Here is a 7579-nt window from a genome sequence, read left to right on the forward strand (position 1 = left end):
TGTTCAAAAAAGAGGAAAGATACTGGGGTATATTTTGCTCTTTTAATATGAAAACTTTTCATTTGTTCTTTTCTAAATTTTAATAGCTGCTAATTAGGATGGCAGCCAAATGATGACTGTGCTTTGAAATTTTACATGAATTTACTAGCAAAATAAATTATGAAGCACCTGCAATAATGTTGGTTTCACAATTCTCAATTATTGAAATTGTTTATCAATTGGAATAAATCTGTAATAAACTGTTGATTCGGTTAGACCAGCTGAAAATAAAACAATCATTCAGACAGGTTGTGAAATTCAGAATATAGATTTGCAGACAACAAAGTGGATAGTGCTCTAAAAGAAACAATCTTTTTGCTTTTGCAGGACAATTAATCACTCTACAGTGAAGACAATAGGGGTCATGGATGGAAAATACTGTGGGGTCCACTGACCTCTGCAACTAAGTTCCCAATATGTACTCCAGATGGGAATGTGAATTTCAAAAAATTACATTAATGAGTGTTGCAATACATCAAGGACCATGTGAACGCTTGAGCTTCAAAAAAAGACAGGCAGGAAATGTACTAAAAAATTACATGATGAAAAGTATTACTGCCAAGGGAAAACTACAATTTAAAACTTCAAAGCACAGTGCAAATAAATGAGAAATTGAGTAATTGTTTCTTACTGAGAAATTCATTTCCAAGTGAAAATTCACCCTGCCTTAAGCCAGACAACTATTTTCATAGGGTTATGTGGCAATAGGAGATTCAGGATTGCAACAGGTAGTTGAGGCTCCTGGGCGGAAAAGTACTAACTCAATATGGGAGGAGACTTTTACTACATTATTAGGGACTCTGTTGAAGGGGTTTGTCTTGATGAATTTGGAGAGGAGTGCCGATGGATATGCAGACCAAGGGCTGTATTTTATAAGGCCTCTGACATTGGGGGTCATGGCGGGGGGGCCTGTAAAATTCTTCCGGGAGAGGCCCGCCATGACCCCTGACGCCAAGAAGGCCCCGCTGCATTACACCGGAGGCAGTGAGGCCTCGGTGTGGAGCGGCGGGGCCTTCATTTCAATATTAGATAATGAAGTCAGCGTGACTAAGGGAAAGAGTAGGCAGGGAGCAGATGATGAAAGCAAAGGGACTGGTGGTCTGAGGTGTATTTGTTTTAATGCAAGAAGTGTAGTAGGTAAGGCAGATGAACTTAGGGCTTGGATTAGTACCTGGGAGTATGATGTTATTGCTATTACTGAGACTTGGTTAAGGGAAGGGCATGATTGGCAACTAAATATCCCAGGATACCGATGCTTCAGGCGGGATAGAGAAGGAGGTAAAAGGGGTGGAGGAGTTGCATTACTGGTCAAAGAGGATATCACAGCTGTGCTGAAGGAAGGCACTATGGAGGACTCGAGCTGTGAGGCAATATGGGCAGAACTCAGAAATAGGAAGAGTGCGGTAACAATGTTGGGGCTGTACTACAGGCCTCCCAACAGCGAGCGTGAGATAGAGGTACAAATATGTAAACAGATTATGGAAAGATGTAGGAGCAACAGGGTGGTGCTGATAGGAGATTTTAATTTTCCCAACATTGACTGGGATTCACTTAATGTTAGAGGTCTAGATGGAGCAGAATTTGTAAGGAGCATCCAGGAGGGTTTTCTAGAGCAGTATGTAAATAGTCCAACTCGGGAAGGGGCCGTACTGGACCTGGTGTTGGGAAATGAGCCGGGCCAGGTGGTTGACGTTTCAGTAGGGGACTACTTTGGGAATAGTGATCACAATTCCGTAAGTTTTAGAATACTCATGGACAAAGACGAGAGTGGTCCCAAAGGAAGAGTGCTAAATTGGGGGAAGGCCAACTATACCAAAATTCGGCAGGAGCTGGGGTATGTAGATTGGGAGCAGCTGTTTGAAGGTAAATCCACTTTTGATATGTGGGAGGCTTTTAAAGAGAGGTTGATTGGCGTTCAGGAGAGACATGTTCCTGTGAAAATGAGGGATAGAAATGGCAAGATTAGGGAACCATGGATGACAGGTGAAATTGTGAGACTAGTTAAGAGGAAAAAGGAAGCACACATAAGGTCTAGGCGGCTGAAGAAAGACGAAGCTTTGAAAGAATATCGGGATTGTAGGCGCAATCTGAAACGAGGAATTAAGAGGGCTAAAAGGGGTCATGAAATATCTTTAGCAAACAGGGTTAAGGAAAATCCCAAAGCCTTTTATTCATATATAAGGAGCAAGAGGGTAACTAGAGAAAGGATTGGCCCACTCAAGGACAAAGGGGGAAAGTTATGCGTGGAGTCAGAGAAAATGGGTGAGATTCTAAACGAGTACTTTGCATCGGTATTCATCGAGGAGAGGAACATGACGGATGTTGAGGTTAGGGACAGATGTTTGATTACTCTGGGTCAAGTCGGCATAAGGAGGGAGGAAGTGTTGGGTATTCTAAAAGGCATTAAGGTGGACAAGTCCCCAGGTCCGGATGGGATCTATCCCAGGTTACTGTGGGAAGCGAGAGAGGAAATAGTTGGGGCCTTAACATATATCTTTGCAACATCCTTAAACACGGGTGAGGTCCCGGAGGACTGGAGAATTGCTAATGTTGTCCCCTTGCTTAAGAAGGGTAGCAGGGAAAATCCAGGTAATTATAGACCGGTGAGCCTGACGTCAGTGATAGGGAAGCTGCTGGAGAAGATACTGAGGGATAGGATCTATTCCCATCTGGAAGAAAATGGGCTTATCAGTGATAGGCAACATGGTTTTGTGCAGGGAAGGTCATGTCTTACCAACTTAATAGAATTCTTTGAGGAAGTGACAAAGTTGATTGATGAGGGAAGGGCTGTAGATGTCATATACATGGACTTCAGTAAGGCGTTTGATAAGGTTCCCCATGGTAGGCTGATGGAGAAAGTGAAGGCGCATGGGGTCCAAGGTGTACTAGCTAGATGGATAAAGAACTGGCTGGGCAACAGGAGACAGAGAGTAGCAGTGGAAGGGAGTTTCTCAAAATGGAGACGTGTGAGCAGTGGTGTTCCACAGGGATCCGTGCTGGGACCACTGTTGTTTGTGATATACATAAATGATTTGGAGGAAAGTATAGGTGGTCTGATTAGCAAGTTTGCAGACGACACTAAGATTGGTGGAGTAGCAGATAGTGAAGGGGACTGTCAGAGAATACAGCAGAATATAGATAGACTGGAGAGTTGGGCAGAGAAATGGCAGATGGAGTTCAATCAGGGCAAATGCGAGGTGATGCATTTTGGAAGATCCAATTCAAGAGTGAACTATACAGTAAATGGAAAAGTCCTGGGGAAAATTGATGTACAGAGAGATTTGGGTGTTCAGGTCCATTGTTCCCTGAAGGTGGCAACGCAGGTCAATAGAGTGGTCAAGAAGGCATACGCCATGCTTTCCTTCATCGGACGGGGTATTGAGTACAAGAGTTGGCAGGTCATGTTACAGTTGTATAGGACTTTGGTTCGGCCACATTTGGAATACTGCGTGCAGTTCTGGTCACCACATTACCAAAAGGATGTGGATGCTTTGGAGAGGGTGCAGAGGAGGTTCACTAGGATGTTGCCTGGTATGGAGGGCGCTAGCTATGAAGAGAGGTTGAGTAGATTAGGATTATTTTCATTAGAAAGACGGAGGTTGAGGGGGGACCTGATTGAGGTGTACAAAATCATGAGAGGTATAGACAGGGTGGATAGCAAGAAGCTTTTTCCCAGAGTGGGGGATTCAATTACAAGGGGACACGAGTTCAAAGTGAAAGGGGAAAAGTTTAGGGGGGATATGCGTGGAAAGTTCTTTACGCAGAGGGTGGTGGGTGCATGGAACGCATTACCAGCGGAGGTGGTAGACGCAGGCACGATAGCGTCTTTTAAGATGTATCTAGACAGATACATGAATGGGCAGGAAGTAAAGAGATACAGACCCTTAGAAAATAGGCGACAGGTTTAGATAGAGGATTTGGATCGGCGTAGGCTTGGAGGGCTGAAGGGCCTGTTCCTGTGCTGTAATTTTCTTTGTTCTTTATTAAAATTAAGCTAAAAAGATGCACATCAACTTACCTTGCCCCAGCGGCTGTCCCACGCCGATATTACGGCCGCTGGCTGCAACTCCCCGCCTTGGGAACTCTGTTCTGAGGGGTGACGAGTGGGGAGGAGTGAGATTATCATTCCGGGGGGGACAGGTGGGAGCAGGAAAAACATTTTTTATTGGTTGTGGGGTGGGGGGGGGGGGGGGGGGTGATGGTGTGACGGGGTTGAAGGGCAAATATTACGAGGTGGGAGGTGGGGGAGCTCAGGTTGGGAATAAAGTTTCTTTTCGTCTTAAAGGCCCAAAAAAACATTGGGGAAGGGGTGGGGGTGGGGGTGGTGGGGAAAAGGCCTCCAGATTTTATTTTTTTTAAAAATAAAATGCACAGGAATATAACTTTATAAATTTAAAGCTTCTCTAAGGGCTTGAAGCCCTTTCAAAATGGCGGTGGTGCCTGTGCGATGGCGCCAGATGTCATTGCTGGGAACGGAGCGGCCGCCCCCTCTAGGTCTTCAGGGGTGGCTGCTCCTCCCCCTCCATTTAAATGAGCCCCAGCGCGAAACATCGTGGCGTCTTAACAATGGCGAATCTGCACGAGCGGATCGCTGAGATCAGAGTGCGCCTCCGCAATTTGCGGCCCTCTCATAAAATTCAGCCCCAAATGTCTGCTCCATATGTTCTACTACTTTGACCATACAGACTGATTGCGCACGTGCTTAATGGTTCGTTTAATGTCAATAAAATATCCAAATTGATGTGCATTCTTATTTGCTAACATTATCTCCCTCTGCTCTCTTCACAGTGTAACATCCAGCAGCACAGAAACACTTTCTACAGCACCACCTGTGAACATCCATACTTGTGCCAAGCATCATGTCATATTCGAGCAGCTTACAAAAAAGATAGTGGTGCTGTGAAAACATTTTCGGAAAGATGGGACTGACTAAGAACTAAGAAGAGGCAGATGAGGTAGGGAATGTTCAGAGATGGGCAAATACAGAGCAACAGGCTGGCTAGCTGCTTGACCTTTTTTAAGTTGTTTCAGGCTATCGACTTTATGCGGTTTGCTCTTGCGCATAGAATGCAGGAACACATGCAATGCCAAGCAGTCACTTGCCTCTATACAACTGATACTCATGGTAGTGGAATGTACTGTGGTTGGACTGCCTCAAAAACACACATAAGCAAGCATGAGGGAAGGAGTCAAAGTAGTCATAGATGCCCACATGCTCGAGAATTTCAAGGGTGCCCGTGAAGTCACAGGCTTTGGCATGCATAGAGAAACACAAGAGCAGTTGCTGATTTGCTTTCATCAGTGGCAGTTCAACAATATCAACCGCCTTGCACAGCTATTGCAGGTAACAAATTAAGTAGTAGTAAACTCTGATTACAGCAAAGCACCCCTCCAATTCTGAAATGTGAACAGCAGATAAAAAAAAGTAGATAGAGGTAGTGCTTCTTAGGAATCCCATGCAGCTGGCCAGTGGATTGAATGGTTACCCACCTCAACTCTGTGAACTAGGGGAGCATTTAGGATTTTGGCATTACGTGAAACTACACAAAGGAATACACAACTGAAAAGTGAGAAATGCAGCAGAAAAATGATACTGAACACTTCAGCATATAAACAGAAAACACCACCTCTACCGAAACACCAGGTACACTCAGCCAACAGGTTCGTTGAAAGACATGAAAACTATATTATTTTGAATATGTTATACTGTCGTTATGCATGTAATAGTTATTTGTCCAAAAGTAAACACCCTATACTACTAGAAACAAAGCTTGAAAACCAACTCGCAGTAATGCTATTCAAAATATGCCCCATTGAAAAAAAGTGTCCAAGTACAACATTCAATCGGAGAAAGATGAGGCAAATGAGGTTCTCACATGTTGCTGCCTTCGGGAAAGGAGTAGAGTCGGACCTGTGAGGAATCAGCTAAACAGCAGGACCAGATGAATACAGAACCAGGCTCATGGCCTGCACATACCTTTGGGGGAAGGGTGGATTTCGACCTGTGAAGGAGCAGCTAACAATGGAAACAAATAAATACAAAGCCAGGCTCAGGGCCTGCACTTACCTTTGGGAGAGGAGGGGAGACGGACCTGTGAAGGAGCAGCTAAAAAGCGGGAGCAGATAAATACAGAGCCAGGCTCGTGGTCTGCACTTACCTTCAGGAGAGGAGTGGAGTCTGCCCTGTGAGCGAGCAGCTAAACAGCAGGAGCAGATAAATACAGAGCCAGGCTCGGGGCCTGCACTTACCTTCGGGAGAGGAGTGGTATCGGACCTGCGAGGGAGCAGCAGAACTGTGGGAGTAAATAAATCTCGAGCCAGGTTCGGGGCCTGTACTTACCTTTGGGACAGGAGTGGTATTGGACCTGCGAGGGAGCATCTAAACAGCTTCAGAAGTTGGCACGCACTGACCGTATTTGAAAAAAAATTCAATAGCTGAAAATTAGAAACAAAAAACTTAAAATTTATGTAATTACCTTACAATTAATTAAGGCAAATAAGCAGAAGGGAAGTAAGAAGCTGCTGAGTCTACAGTTCTGTTTTATTTTTAAGTGGTATTACCAAGGCTTAAATTGGTGCAGTAAGTGCTGGTGAGGAGAGTCATGAACTAAACCATTAAATAAGTAAATAATTAATTAGCTATTTATAACACAATAAGGATAACAGGGCAGGTGATGTGCTGCAGCTGGAGTGTGTGGGAGCTTGTGGACACCAGCATGATCCACAGCAACCACGTCTGCAGTTAAGTGTCTGCGGCTCAAGGAACTTCAGCTCAGAGGTGGATGAGCGAACTGAGCATGGCACCATGGTACAGGAAACCATTCAAACAGGAGGAGTAAATAGGAATGTAGTGGTAGTAGGGAATAGCGTAGTCAGGGGGATAAACACAGTTCTCTGCAGCCAAGATTAGTGTAGGATTAGTATAAATGGGTGGTTGATGTTCGGCACAGACTCGGTGGGCCGAAGGGCCTGTTTCAGTGCTGTATCTCTTTAAAAAAAAGAGCGAGAGTTCAGACAGCTGTGTTGTGTGTCAGGTACCAGGGTTGGAGATATCTGCTCTGGGCTGAAGAGGAACTTGCAGTCAGAGGGGGAGGATCCAGTGGTTGTGGTCCATGTAGGTACCTACGACATAGGTGGAACTAGGAAAGAGGCTCTACTGAGGGAGTATGAGCAACTAACGTCTAAATTAAAAAGCAGAACTTCAAAGGTAATAATCTCTGGATTATTACCTGAGCCTCTGCAAATTGGCATAGGGCAAATAAGATTAGAGAAATGAATGCGTGGCCCAAAGGCTGGTGTAGTGGAAGTGGGTTCTGGTTCGTGGGGCACTGGTACCGGTACTGGGGAATGTGGGGGCTGTACTATTGGGACGGTCGACACCTGAACCATGCTGGGACCAGTGTTCTAGCGAGCTGCAAAACAAGGGAAGTAAAGAGGGTTTTAAGCTAAATATTGGGGGCAAGAGATCAAATTTGGGAAGATATGGTAAATCCAAGAATAGAGACAGGGCAATAGAGAAAGGTATTAATATGGGAAATGA

Source organism: Heterodontus francisci, chromosome 15 (genome assembly GCF_036365525.1).
Source record: "Heterodontus francisci isolate sHetFra1 chromosome 15, sHetFra1.hap1, whole genome shotgun sequence".
In the NCBI taxonomy this organism is placed as follows: domain Eukaryota; kingdom Metazoa; phylum Chordata; class Chondrichthyes; order Heterodontiformes; family Heterodontidae; genus Heterodontus; species Heterodontus francisci.